Raw genomic sequence first — 15,739 nt, forward strand, 5'->3', positions numbered from 1 at the left:
GTATATACAGCGGTCAAAGGGAAATTCCACCAAATGTAGAAAATGTGGGACTCATTTGGTCAGTGGGATGGAGACAGAGTGTGGTTCAGTGTGAAATGCTTTATTTATCATATCCTTTACAGTGGGGGTGAATGGAACCAGACTTCACCATCACTACAACACAAATATATCTTTACTGTCCAAACCCACCAGTGAACCTGATCACAGGCCACAGGAGTTTTATATGGGAGGATGCTGAAGGTGAAAAGGAGACAAATCTGGGAACTGGTTTCTCTTACAGCCTGCTTGTAGTTTGGAACACTGGAGACTGTGGTAAACAGTTAAACAGCCTCGGGCCTCGGGCAGTTTGTTCGTAAGCGTGTGGTGTATTAACTTTCTGTGAGAGAGCTTTCAAAGATTAAACTCTTCAGATTAAACTCGTCAGGTTCCTTTCACCACCGCTGTGAACAGTTCTGACTCGCTTTAGGGAACCAGAAAGGATTTTCTTCATGATTTTTTGCCCAATGTCTTATTTAATTTATATTTCATATTGTAATGGTAATTTTTTATTTGAATTATTGTGTTTCTGATGGTTTTGACCCTGACATGAACCATATTAATGTACTATATATATATATATATATGAAACTGCCTTGCCTGCTATTAGTATCAGCCCAGCTGTACTGAGGCATAAAAAAAAAAAAAATTATATATATATATATATATATATATATATATGTGCATAAAATATATATATATATATAAAATATATATATACATATATAAAATATATATATATTATATATATAATATATATATAAAATATATAAATATAAATATATACACATATATATATATATATATTATACATATATATATATATTATACATATATATAATACATATATATTATACAATACATATATATATTATACATATATATATTATACATACATATATATATATATATTATATACATAAAAAAAAAAAAATATATATATATATACATATATATATATATATATATATATATATATACATACACACACAGTGTGTGCAGAATTATTAGGCAAGTTGTATTTGAGAGGATTCTTTTTATTATTGAACAACAACTATGTTCTCGCTTAATATTTTTGGAAGTTGGAGTGGGTTTTTTTTAGATTTGGCTATCTTAGGAGGATTATTACACCATTACTGTGCAGAATTATTAGGCAACTTAATAAAAAACAAATATATACCCATCTCACTTATTTATTTTCACCAGGTAAACCAATATAACACAACATTTCTGACATTCAAAAACAAATCAGTGACCAATACAGCCACCTTTCTTTACCATGACACTCAAAAGTCTTCCATCCAGAGATTCTGTCAGTTGCTTGATCTGTTTACGATCAACATTGCGTGCAGCAGACACCACAGCCTCCCAGACACTGTTTAGAGAGGTGTACTGTTTCCCCTCCCTGTAGATCTCACATTTCATGAGGGACCACAGGTTCTCTATGGGGTTCAGATCAGGTGAACAAGGGGGCCATGTCATCATTTTTTCTTCTTTTAGACCCTTACTGGCCAGCCACTGTGGAGTATTTGGATGCATGTGATGGAGCATTGTCCTGCATGAAAATCATGGTCTTCTTGAACGATACCGACTTCTTTCTGTACCACTGCTTGAAGAAGGTGTCTTCCAGAAACTGGCAGTAGGTCTGGGAGTTGAGCTTCACTCCATCCTCAACCCGAAAAGGTCCCACAAGTTCATCTTTGATGATACCAGCCCATAACAGTACCCCACCTCCACCATCCTGGCATCTGAGTCGGAGTGGAACTCTCTGCCCTTTACTGATCCAGCCTCGGGCCCATCCATCTGGCCCATCAGGAGTCACTCCCATTTCATCATTCCACAAAACCTTAGAAAAATCTTAAGTCTTAAGATATTTCTTAGCCCAGTCTGGACGTTATCTCATGTTTCTTGTTCAAAGGTGGTCGTTTTTCAGCCTTCCTTACCTTGGCCATGTCCCTGAGTATCGCACACCTTGTGCTTTTTGATGCTCCAGTAACGTTGCAGCTCTGAAATATGGCAAAACTGGTGGCAAATGGCATCTTGGCAGCTTCACGCTTGACTTTCCTCAATTCATGGGCAGTTATTTTGCACCTTATTTTTTCGACACGTTTATTGCGACCCTGTTGGCTATTTGCCATGAAACGCTTGATTGTTTGGTGATCATGCTTCAAAAGTTTGGCAATTTCAAGACTGCTGCATCCCTCTGCAAGACATCTTACAATTTTTGACTTTTCAGAGTCCATCAAATCTCTCTTCTGACCCATTTTGCCAAAGGAAAGGAAGTTGCCTAATAATTAAGCACACCTTATATGATGTCATTAGACCACACCCCTTCTCATTACAGAGATGCACATCACCTGATTTACTTGATTGGTAGTTGGCTTTTAAGACTTTAGAGCTTGGAGTAGGACAACATGTATAAAAAGTATGATGTGATCAAAATACTAATTTGCCTAATAATTCTGCACACAGTGTATGTATTAGTATAAACAAAAATAAATATATTATAAAAATATAACAAAGCATAATTATTCCATATAAAAAGGCAGCCTGTATATTAATAATTAAATTATCTCGATTAGAAAAGATTTTAATAGAGCTTGAGATTCTGGTTGTCCCGCAATCTGTTGATCTATCTGTCTATCTGTATACCTGTCTGTGTGTCTGTCTGTCTATCTATCTGTATACCTGTCTGTCTATCTATCTATCTACCTACCTACCTACCTGTCTGTCTGTCTGTCTATCTATCTGTATACCTGTCTGTCTATCTATCTATCTACCTACCTACCTGTCTGTCTGTGTGTGTGCCTGTCTGTCTATCTATCTATACATCCATCTAGTCTGAGATTCTGGTTGTCATGCAATGGCAGAGAAAACTATCACACAATGCCAGACACACACACATACACACACACACACACACACACACACACACAGTTGCTGAGAGAGAGAGAGAGAGAGAGAGAGAGAGGCAGCGAGGCTTAGAGGTTACAGGTACTCTCTGTCTTCCCCTGAGTATCTGCCGTCCCCAATCCTCATCACAAACCGCAGAGCTCTTCTTTTAAACACACATGAACACACACACACACACACAGTTTCGCATAAACACGCAACCAGCATACACATACACACCTGGCAAAGACTGAACAAAACAGTGGGTTACTTAAACAGGTGAAAAACACCTTACAGGGACAACAAGAGGGGGAACATGGAAAGGGGCCTCAGGGGTCACGGGTTCAAATCCTGAGCCATGCCACTTTGCCATCAGTGGCCGGAGTCAGAGAGAGCACAGTTGGCAGTGTACTCTCCGGGTAGGTGGACGGCGCCATCTCCCTTAATCACGTTTAAACAACGTTGGCTGCCACAGGGGTCGGTTAGCTGGTGCAGTGGAGCTGGGGGGCGTTCCCTAACCCATCTATAGCCCCCTACACACACACCACTGTACTATAAACGGCCAATCAGCTAATCAGCAAATCAGCTATTTCTACTTTCATTGTACAGCACACTGCTGTGTTTGATCACTCGTACCAGCACAACACACATTATCAAAACACCACCACCATGTCAGACAGTGTCACAGCAGTGCTGAGAATGACCCACCACCCAAAATACTACTACCTACCTGCTCTGTGGTGGTCAGTCCTGTGGGGTCCTGACCATCGTAGAACAGAGTGAAAAGAGGCTGATAACAGAGTCTGCAGAGAAACAGATGAAGACAGTCTGGGGTTATAGTGCTCCTAATGTTTTGGCAGATCAAGAAATCAGCTTATTAAACCTCACATACACTGTAATGCATATTGCAATGAGTGGTATCACCACTGTAATTTAGCCTCAGACAGTGTGGAAATGAACCCAGCAGTGGCTCTGTGATGACAGTGGCAGGTCTTCTGCTTCCTTGCTGAACAGTGTCCACTAGTGGCACACAGTGGAACTTCCCCAACATGACCATTAATTAAGGCAATGTTGGACCTGTGTGCTTGGCCTTGCCACTAGCTAGTGTTACATTTAATTAAGGCCGGTCCAGTTAAAAACTGTTGTTTTTATTTCATTTATCATCCTCTTCCTCTTCTGTACTCTACACAAATCAGCCATAACATTAAAACCACAAAATGCCAAAGTCAATAGTACCGATTGTCTTGCTACAGTGGCACCAGTCAAGAGGTGGATCTAGGCACAAAGTGAACAGTCAGTTCTTAAAGGTAAAGACACGAAGGATCTGAGACACTTTGGGAAGAACCAAACTGTGACGGCTAGGCGACTGGGTCAGAACATCTCCAAAACATCAGGCCGGTCTAGTAAAGTGTTCCAAGGCGCTCTAAGGCAGCACAACCGATGATCCGACAACAGGGTCACGGGCACCCAAGGCTCACTGATCACAATGTACAGGACTTAAAGGATCTGCTGCTAGAGACGGACACCACAGGACACCTTCAGAGGTCTTGTGAAGTTCTTGACTTAAAGGGAAGAGCTGTTTTGGTGGCATGGGGGGTGGGGGGGGGGGGTGGTTGGCATGCATAATATTAGGTAGGTTCTGTATGTATATTTTAATACTGATTTATAAGATAAGATAAGATAATCCTTTATTAGTCCCGCAGTGGGGGAATTCTCAGTGTTTACAACAGAAGGGATAGCAAGACACTCAGTTACAACAATGTAGCTAAATAATTTACACTATTTACACAATATAAATAAGAATTTAAAAAAGCAATAACTATTATTTACAGCAAATGACTCTTAATTGCACATGGGGGGGGGGGATTGCACATAGTATTTTTGCATTGAGGGATCTCTGTTCTCTGAACATGAACATGTTAAGTGTGTGTGTGTGTATGTGGTCCGCTGGGAGCAGTGCTGGTAATAATAATAATAATAATAATAATAATAATAACGCCAATGAATAATAATTGTTAGTTAATTAATTATTCCTAGCTGCTTCTTCCATTTTTTTGTAGTGGTCTTATTCTACAGTGGTCTTACTCAAGACCACTGAGAGCTCCTGCTTGGTATATTCGGCCTCGAATCGGTCTCAAGAGGAAAATGTGGTTTGGTGAAAAGCCTAATAAAGTGCACAAAAGGCCTGCTCCGGGCTCACACTCGCGCAGAAAAGTGCTTGCAGAAGAGAGAGAGAAAGAGAAAGAGCGAGAGAGGGGGAGAGAGCAAAAGCACTAGAGCTGCTGGGGGCTCTAGTGAGTGCATGCCAGAGCTGTGAGTCACTCAGGGGCTCCACTGGCCTGGTTCTGACAAACCCCCCACCCCCTTACCACCACCACCACCACCACTACCACCACCACACAAATATTCTCTCTTTTACAAAGCTGTATATGGGTTCTCTCTCTCTCTCTCTCTCTCTCTCTCTCTCTGTAGGCCGGTCAGGCCTTCCAGGTTAAGTTTCCTCTCCTCGCCCTCGTTCAGAGGTTCATTGGTGAGAGCTGACCCTCGATAAATGTATCTATTAAATCATTAAATACCTGCATGCGGTCAGAAACACAACAAAACACACACACACACATTTCCATGCAGTTCTGGTCACAGTGCAGGTCAATGGCAGTTCCACCAGGCCTGCACACCCAAGCACTCATCATATAATAGGGAACAAAGGGGGGACCTCCTGCCTTCAACCTCAGTTCCCTACTGTAAGGCAGAGCTCACCTCCTGCCAATAAGCCCTTGAGGAGCTCCTACAGGCCAGCCTTACCACTGAATCCCTGCGAGGAGACTTCCTCGCTACATAGGAATCTCGTCGCCTCTCCCCTGAGCATTCGGCCTGAATGGTACGGTCTGACTTGGCTGAATGGAATTTGGGTCAGCCCACTGTGCGCCACTTCCACTTTAATAGGGGGGGACGCGCCGTCTTCCTAGGCCTTTACAGTACCGTGGCGTTCAGCAGCGCCGTGGAAAACATCCAGGCTCGGATCCCAAGACTAGCTCGCCATGTCCAGGATGTGAAAGACCGCTGCGTTGAGTCGTGTTCCGGCCTGATTTGTGACCGAGTCCCTCCCCACCTCTCCGGCTAGCCTCAGTGAGTGACTCCGGATCTATTCGCAGAAGCCCCGGACCGACCGACTGCTCCGGATTTGGCCAGGCGGAGGGGAACAGCTGCTGCTCTAAAGGTTTTGGCGTTTTTGGAGAAAGGCTAGCTGGCCATGCTGCGCGCTTGGAGGGTATGGGTGCGCTCCCCGAGGCGCTGAGAGTCATGGCCGAGGACTACTGGGAGCACACGGCGGCTTTGGGACATTGCTAAGATTACAAGGGCACGACGGGATCTCGTCCACGGGTAAGAGAAAGAGAGCGAGACAGAGAGCGCGAGCAGGCTCGGGTATTTTCGCCATATGTGGTTCGATTAGGGCACGAAACGGGACCACACCATGCACGTATCTGCCCATGCCAGATTGCTGAGCAGCTTCAGCTTCAGCACTTCAAAAACAAATCTCCATTTGGCACAAGTCGCCGCGAGCTTTGTGCTTGCATGCATTCATGCAAGCAAGCAAGCATGCATGCATGCCTGTATACGTGCAAGCGTAGGACTCTCAGCTGAATGCATGCGTGAGCGAGGTATGGCAGTGCAATGCATAGCAATGCATGGCTGCAAATCATTAAAGCAGCAGCAGCAGCTATGCAGTGCAAAAAAAAAAAAAGGGGGATTGGGCACGAGAGGAGAGGAGAGGACAGGACAGGGCAGATCACCGTGCTAACACTTTAGCTCGCACTAATTCCACTCAACCAGCTGGCTATAACTGGAAACTGTTAGCTGTTCGTGGAGCACAGATTGAGCTGCAAGCCGCAGAGCAGAACGGCACGAGCTGTTTGTTGATGGAGCGCGTGGCTGGGCTGCGTCCAGCAGCTACAGGAAGAGGTACAGGAGGGATGCATTTTGTCATGCATGCATCAAATCAGGAGTCAAATGAACTGATTTACTACTGGGGACCTGCTGATGTACTGACGTATGCAATGAATGGCTGAGCACTTGAGTGGGATGGGCAGTAAGTGGGCTTGCCTCCCACATGCATTTTTATGAGGCAGTGTGGCTGTCAGTCCACTGCTCCTGCACTGTGCATTTGAATGTTTACCTGCTTTGACACACCTGAGCTCAAGCAGCTTAACTGTGTAGAGATCGTACGCACAAAACTTTTTTGTGTGTGTGTATATATATATATTTGTTGAGGAGCTTTTATCAGAGTAACTGTCTCTACTGACCAGGGAAGAAGGAAGAGGATTTGATTGCATTCAGCAACAAAAGTTTAGTAAGGTCAGGATGTTGGCTGTTCACCGCCCCACCTCAGCATCCCCAATTCATCCAAAAGTACTGGATGGAGCCCCACCACCATCATATCAGAGAACACCGTTCTTCCACTTCTCCACAGCTCAATGCTGGGGGGGCTTTATACTCCCCTAGCCCACACCTGACATTAGGTATGGTTCAGGTTCATCTTTATCTGCTCCAGAGAGTCCTTTTCTATTGGCAATACTTCTCTAGAATGGTAAGACAAGCTGAATGCATTCATTAGGGGTTCAAGGGGTGTTTATAAACATTAGGACATGTAGTGATGTCAGTATTCTTGTGTCTATAAAACTATTGTGCTTTAAATTGAGCTTTCGGTCATTTAAACTCTTCTCTTAGGATGAGCTTCTAAGAGGGGTCCATTATACTCAAGCTACTCACTAAACACTCTCCTACCCCGCAGGAAGATACCCCATTCCTCATTTCTATCCCATTTAGCAATTTCTGCTGACATACACTCCTATGCTCTTAAAAATAAAGGTGCAACAAATGGTTCTTTAAGTAATGCCATAGAAGAACCATGGCTTTACGGAACCGAAAGTGGTTCTTCTATGGCATTGCTCAAAGAGCCCTTTGTGGCACATTGATTTTTAAGAGTGTAGGCCCAATAACCATCCATATCAGTATGGCGTCTATGGGATTTAGTCCTGTTTTGAAGCTCTCGGCTCTCCAGGTACATCCAATCAGTGAAGGCTCAGGTTACTGAAACCGGAAACAAGGACGTGCCAAGCAAAGCATGCTGGTCTAAAGAGCTCCGATGCATCAGGGTGTATCACTCATACATGTAGTATATTTGAGTCACCGGACGCTAACCTCGTCTATGAGATGGCGAAGGCAGACAGATGTCACCGAGGCCTCCTCTGACTCAACTTCACATCTGATGTGTGGGCGGCCGACGAGGAAGGAGTAGGCGAGGAGAGGGAGGCTGAAGCGGAGCTACTGTAAGTGCTGGACGAGGTAGAAGAGGCTGTGGTGTCTTGACGGTATGTCCAGAAACACAGAGGGACATGATCTCAATACAGTAGCCCACATCATACAGTGTGGCCTAGCGAGGCACTGAAGTGCCTCCTCAATAATTGATTACATGGTCTTATAATTAGCCTGTTGACTGACTTGAAGGAGACTGCCTCAGATTCTGCTGCATCGCGGGCAGGCAACCCTTTCCCTGTGCTCTGAATTTAGAGGAGATGGAGGGAAGACTCTGAAAAGCACACTTAGAAAAACACTCATGCTATTACTCATTACTCACATCAACGGGGGTCTGTGATGGCTCGAATCGTGATTACAGTGAAATGAACCTCTAGTAAGGTTAGTTCTTCATGAAGTGCCTACACTGTAGGCTGCAGTGGTCTTGGAGCAGTAGCAGACTGGCTATTACTATGTGATGCCTGTTTAACCACTATTTGTAAGCTGGAAGTAGAATTTGACATTACTTATGTAACCCATCCATTGCTCATGACCTATAGGATGGATGCTATCCCTGAGGGCTGGTTACTGCAGATTTTTCCACCCTCCCTTTACCTAAGAGTAGTGCAGGGCTGAAAACACCGCCACAAGACTTGACCTGAGTCAACATTAGAGATGTCCTGATCTTATGCAGGCCTTATTATGATTCTGGTATCTTTTAAGGTTCAGATTTTTAGGTTTGCTGTAGCAGAGTGACCTCTGGCCTCCTCTAGGCGCCATTAATAGACATAATCCTCAGCTCGTGAAGACGATCTTCTCATTTGTTGGAAGGATAGATACCCATAGACTGAGTTCATCTGTGACCTTACTTCAGTGAGTGAAACCAAACAGAGCTTTATTAGAACTGATAAGCGTGGCGAACTGATAACCCGTTACCGGGTAGCAGCCAAAACCAAAGCTAAAGTTAGCTTCTAATGCTAACTCTCCATTCCACCTTAAATAGTGCTGCAGTTACAGTGTGTACGTTTCAGCAGCAGAGCAAAACTGCTGCGTTATTTAAGGTGGAATGGAAAGTTCGGGGAAGAGGAAGACTTTCAACTCTTCACCCTTCCACTAAATGCTGATCTATTTTCTTCCGTTTTTCTCCACGCTGCCACAAAACGACAAAAATATTTTACTCCGTTATCTCCATTTAGGAAGATCTAACGTTCCTCCCATCATCCTGTCTTTACTCTGGAATTCTGCTCATCCCAAAAGTACTGGATGGAGCACGGCCATCATTCCAGAGAACACAGTTCAGAATGATGTTTATCTTTTTTATTGGCAGCATTTCTGTACAGGGACAAGACAAGGTGTGTGTCTGTGTGTGTCTGTGTGTGTCTGTGTGTGTGTGTGTAAGACCTAGGAGGCTTTTGACATTAGAGTGCTGAGGCCTTGCTGGGATTTGAACTGTTTATCTCCTTAAGGATGAGCAGCAGTTAGACTGTAGGGCCGGTCTAGAGTTACACAGTTCTGAATAAATTTGCCTTTCCCTTCTTTCTTGGACAGAAAAATGTATGTGGTTTTAGACTAAACTTACGTCTTGCACAGTATTAAATCAGTTTCAGCTGCAGCTCACTTACTAATGATTTCAAACCTCCACTAACTGCCTCTTTACTGATCGGACTAAATGACATTTGGCTGTAAAGAGCCAGATTGGAATGCCTCCATATGTGTTTTGCTGTAAATAGCAGACATCAGTTTTCATAAGGATGAATGTGCAAGTTATAAGTCCATATCCTTCTCCCACACGGGTTCGGAGTGTATACAGACTATTTTCAGAGCATAACCCACTCCTTCCGTCGTTAGCAAGCCCTCCTGCATGCTGCCGTCCTCCCGATCACATTTTCTCCACCTCGGAGTGATAATGAGAATCTGAACACATCTGCACTCGTATGTAGGCTGTCGTGGAGCTGCCAAAGTGCTGTATGGCAGGGCCGGGCTTTTAGAAGGTCACCTCTAACGGTATGTCGCCTTGTGTTCCGGCTCATGCCAGTCTAGAAAGAGAAGGATGCGACGCAGCCGGCAGCCAAAGACAGGCCGTCTCTGTTTAACCTTCTACACTTTCTCTTCTGTCTAAACTGTGGAAGTGTGCGGTTTAGCATTTTCTCTGCTCATTAAAGGAGCGGTATGCGATTTTTGTATGCGTTGAGCTCTCCAGTCTGTTTGCGTGCTGGGAAAAAAGTTCGGTGTTTGTATTCAGCCCTGGTTCTGTAAATGGGGAAACAAAAAGTGGCTCGGGTCGAACCTGACAATACTAATCTAGCCAATCAGCAACACTCAGTGTGTGTGAGAGAGACCTGGGAGGCTTTTGACATTAGAGTGCTGAGGCCTTGCTGGGATTTGAATTTGTTTATCTCCTTAAGGATGAGCAGCAGTTAGACCGTAGGGCCGGTCTAGAGTTACACAGTTCTGAGTAAATTTGCCTTTCCCTTCTTTCTTGGACAGAAAAATGTATGTGGTTTCAGACTAAACTTACGTCTTGCACAGAACCACGCTGGAGTTCAGTGAGCTCTTTAGAACCTCCCAATTTTTCACTAATTAGTATTAGAAAGGCAGACTGCATGACTAGGGGCTTGATTTTATACACCTGTGGTAATTGGGCTAAATGGGACACCTGAATTCAGTGATTAAGGGGTCCCAATACTTTTGTCCATACATTGTGAATGTGTGAAGAACCTTTCTTCTATAGCATCGCTCCTATTTTCAAGAGTGTGGATACAGTTTAGCACAGTCAGTTAACCTCCCATCTGGGTTTTTGGGAAGTTGGAGGAAACCAGAGTACCTTGAGAAGGCCAATGCGGACACGGAAAACTACAGAACGCGATTATCTTCTCATAGTCTGAGGCGAGAGCGAAGCCTAAACCCACAACCACAGGCCCTCAACTACCATGCGCACCAAGCCAAATAATAAATATAATTAGCAGAGGTGTCAAGTACAAATACTTCATTACTTAAGTAGAAATGTTGGTTCTCGAAACTTTACTGGAGTAATTCTATATTTTTCAGCCAACTTTTTACTTGTTCTCCTTATTTTAAGCCAATTATCTGAACTTTCTACTCCTTCCATTTTAAAAACAGCCTCGTTAATCTTACGTTCTTGCGGTTTGTCATCTTAAAAAGCTACCATTCATACCATTCTATCACCCTGTTGGTTTGTAAGCGATCCATCACACCTGCACACGTCCCGTCACTCTCCAGCAGCTCACAGCAGACTGTGTCTGTAGTCTAGTATGAAGACTGTGTCCGTGGCAGAGACTCAAGAGACCTGCAGTGAAACGTCCCGACTGAGCCCCACATTTACATTCCAATAAAGCTTATTGATCACACGCCTCTGAAGTCTGACTTTCTGCAGCTTTACAAAACTTCTAGACAACGACAACGATATTTTCCTCCATGAAGCTCATGTTGATGCTCAGTAGAGCACAGAGACGCTCCTTTAATAGAGCTGATATTACTGAAATGCTTCATTTTCAATGGGCAGATCTGCAGCTGAAACAGGAGCCTAGTGCAGCCCAACATTTTTAACATCAACATTTTAATAGATCATTCTCCTCATTATGGCTTTTAGAGAAATGGGTTTTGGGGAGGAGGGGGGGTAGTGCACTATAGACCCCTGTGGTGCGGCCTAAGCTTTCTGCCTTTGTTTTGCTTCCATTACTTTTACTTTTCTATTTGAAGTCGTTCTGAAACCAGTACTTTTACACTTTTACTGGAGTCTATAGAAGTCTTTTAAACCCTCGTATCTCCATGAATGTCAATACTTTTGACACCATTATTTAGGTGATCAGATTGATCCTATGATCCTATTTATCGACCAGATTTTGTCGGTTCCTTTTCACCATCCAATCCACGTAATTGAAATGATGAAATGCTAATTCTCTTGCGAGGCTTCGCAGAGCTCTGTTTCTGGAAATGTGATGACTGAGCTCGTTGCCATCAAACACTTGTCTGGGCTGAGAAGCATTTCTGCCTTACAGTCTGGCGTCGTCTCCTTCACACTTCTTGTCTGACACGTTATAATTAAGTTGGACCTAATGGGCCGGTTCCTCGCTCATTAGATTACAGAACGCGGCAGTGAACCACGCATCACACCCAGCCACAACGGATGCTGTCAGAAGACCTTTACCGCTTATTGCCATGGTAGCCATGCAAGCAAGCTGTCTTTTGACCAATCAGGGACCTGGAGATACTAGAATGGGACATGGAAACTTGACCCTCTGTTTGGTCAGGCATAGCAAACGCACCTAGCAGAGGGCGTTCAGCAATTAGCCTTCGCTCGCTGTTGATCAAGTAAAAGTGTCACGGTCAGTGCTCCTTTAACTTTCAGCGAGAGGCGAGCTTGCAATCGACTTGGTTGGTGGATAAACGAGCTTCATCTTGATCCTTTGTGCCTCTTCGACTCGTGTCAATTAAGGGAGCGTCCCGCCTCCTCTGTAACTGAATCCTGCCAGGCTGCTTAGCTGCAGCTGGCACTGTGGGGCTCAGTCCCAGAGAACGAGTCTTATCACTTTAGACCTTAGCTCCAGATTTAAAGGGACCCTAGAATGTCAAATTGAAAGTACGCTATATTGACAAAAGTATTGGGACATCTGCTCATTCACCATTTCTTCTAAAATCAAAGGTATTAAATCAACACCCCACCTCATCGTCCCCAGCACCCCAACTTATCTCAAAAGTATTTTGGCAGTAATTCGGCAGTCCCTGTAGAGAAGTACTGCCAATAGAATAGGACACTCTGGAGCAGATTAACATGATGAACCTATTGGCACCATGCTGCCCAATGCCAGGCGTGGCCTAGAGGGGTATAAAGCCCCCCCAGCATTGAGCTGTGGAGCAGTGGAAGAACTGTGTTCTCTGGAATGATGGTGCTCCACACTTTTGGGATGAGTTGGGGATTTGGGGGTAAGGTGGGGTGATGATCATCCAACATACTGACTTCACTATGTTGCTGAATGCAATCACATCCTCACAGCAATGCTCCAGTACAATGATCTAGTAGAAAACTTTGCCTAGAGACGGTTACTCCAACAAAAGCATGATAAACTGTATATATAGATGTGTGTGTGTGTGTATGTATATCTTGATTTCAGAAGAAACAATGAATGAGTGTCTCAATACTTTTGTCCATATCGTGTTTCTCAGTTTCAGCTTTAGAAAATCTATGCTAAGTGAATGCCTCATAGTTATGGTTACTATTGTGTTATAAGCCCGTCATGAGAGGAATCAGCGGGCCGGCCTACCCGCAGATGTTTCAGGCCCGTCCAAAATAGCAGTTCTGGCACGGCTAGTTCTTTCTGCTCTGGGCTCAGTGTCTTGGCTTGGCTCCCTTCTGTGCCTGATAATGGAGTAATTAGAACGTGAAAGGTGAGAATTGATCCAGCTCTGGAAGACTTTAAACATATGATCCTTGGGGTAATAACTGACCAGTGTGAGCGAGGCTTATTGAAGGGGGGCAATTAAGGGCCCACGCACACAGTGAACAGTTGTTCTAGTGTTTGATTACTGACCTGATTAGTGAATGAGTACCTGCGTGCTAGTCTAAAGGTCATGCTTTTTATTTATTTATTTCCCCCTTTCGGTGCCTTGTGTGTAGTCAAGTGAGCCGCATGGATGGAAAAATAATTGACATCTAGAAGCATTGCTGGTTTGTGATTTGCGACTGGTACAACTTCCCAAATGTGTTCTGAAGTCTTACAAAGGACAGATCTGTAGATCTAACTGTAGAACGAGGTCGTATCTGTAGTTCAGGTAACTCTTTCAACTCTAGGTGAATGATTCAGTTCATCCTGAAGCTGAAAACTATCTTATGGCCGTTCAGCATTGCAGATTTTGTGGCGTCCCTCAAGGTTCTATTTTAGGACCTATGAAACTGATGGAAATGAAGGCATTAATTAAGTGTGGGCTAGCATTCAGACCGACGTTTGATATCGGATCGAACCAAAAGACGTCACCAAAGTCATACGAGGGAGATGTCACAACTGATTAGGCAGATTTTATGACCTACGTTTGGCAACTGACCTCCAGCAAGCCTTCTGAATCTCCCGGTTCTCTTACCTAACCGAGCTGGTTCATTTTTGTCTCGTTTTATCTGAATTCTGATGTTTTAGATTTGGTATGATAAGCCCTGAGGAGATGAACGTTCTCCTGGTTTTCCCACCACGCGTGAAGTAGGTTGGAATCACTAAACCACAGCCTTGAGTGGCTTATGGCTCTAACGGTCAAGACCAGCTTCTGCTGAGAGCTGGTTTCAAAGGTGGTTGAAAAGCTGGTCATCCAGATGAAAACGTACCATGTGCCAGCTAAGCTAGCTGGTTATTCAGCTCTTGACCAGCATATTGTGTGTTCTATTTGATTTTGGTCATCTTTGGTCATGGTCGATTAGCATGGTCAAGCTTGATTATACTGCTTGTTTAGCTAGGTCATGCTTGTAGATCAGCTAAACCATCAAACTCAAACATAGCTATTGCTGGTCAAGAGCTAAACTGCTCAACCAGCTTGACCAGCCTGAGAACACCAGGCTGTATCTTTGTCAGGTTGATCATGCTTGTAGATCAGCTAAAACATCAAACTCAAACAAAACTTGCTTGCAGAGCTAAACTGGTCCATCAGCGTGATCGTGCTGGTCATTCTGGTCAACCAGCATGGTCAAGCTTGGTCATACTGCTTGTTAAGCAAGGTCTCAAACTCAAACATACCCAATGCTAGTCAAGAGCTAAACTGCTCAACCATCTTGACCAGCCTGAGAAGACCAGTCTTGAAGAAGGGACATTTTTATATATATATGAGGCAGCAGGTGAACAGTCTGGTCTTGAAGGTGATGAAGGTGTTAAAAGCAGGACAAATGGCCTAGCATAAGAATCTGAGACACTTTGACGAGAACCAAACAGTGATGGTTGGTTTAGAACATCTACAAAACATCAGGCAGGACTTGTGAGGTGTTTCCGGTATGCAGCGGTCAGTATCTACTAAAAGTGCCCTAAGAAAGAACAACTGATGAACTGGTGACTGGGTCATGGGTGCCCAAGTCACCTCACAACGTTAAGTAACTCTCTGGACTTAAAGGATCTGCTGCTAACGTATTGGAGACGATCGTCCTGTGGTCTTCTGTACTTGGCTAACATCCGCTAGTGTATTTAGACACCCCAGAGCTGACCACACCCTTTCTGCCTTACCGCTTTACTGATTTACCGTCCTTTTAACATCTGCAAACATGCGTGCTGTGCTTTAGCTGATGAACTGGAGGTTAGCTCCATCTGAAGGTGTTTTGTGACGGTTCATTAGCCTACCTATTCTTCCATAACATGGTGCCAAAAATACAGGACGACCTGACCTCTTATCTCACTGCTGGATGTTCCAGCAGCTGTCCTGTGCCTAAACTGTCCTTACATGTGTCCCTGAAGATGAAGCTGTCCTTACATGTGTCCCTGAAGATGTTATCCAAAACCCAAAACACTTCTTGGGAGATATGAGCAAAGCA

General features: G+C 44.1%; 1 protein-coding gene across 2 annotated transcripts in view; it reads left to right on the forward strand.

Annotated features, from left to right (window-relative positions):
• The first annotated feature begins 5,890 nt into the window (after positions 1 to 5,890).
• Positions 5,891 to 15,739, forward strand: part of cdk16 (cyclin dependent kinase 16) — a 50,065-nt gene continuing 40,216 nt past the window's right edge. For both annotated transcript variants that reach the window (XM_072681380.1, XM_072681382.1), the window contains exon 1: positions 5,891 to 6,309. The gene's annotated coding sequence lies outside the window, so the exon portion shown is untranslated. The remainder of the gene's footprint in view (positions 6,310 to 15,739) is intronic.

The sequence above is a fragment of the Salminus brasiliensis genome, chromosome 6 (assembly GCF_030463535.1).
Source record: "Salminus brasiliensis chromosome 6, fSalBra1.hap2, whole genome shotgun sequence".
NCBI classification, from domain to species: domain Eukaryota; kingdom Metazoa; phylum Chordata; class Actinopteri; order Characiformes; family Bryconidae; genus Salminus; species Salminus brasiliensis.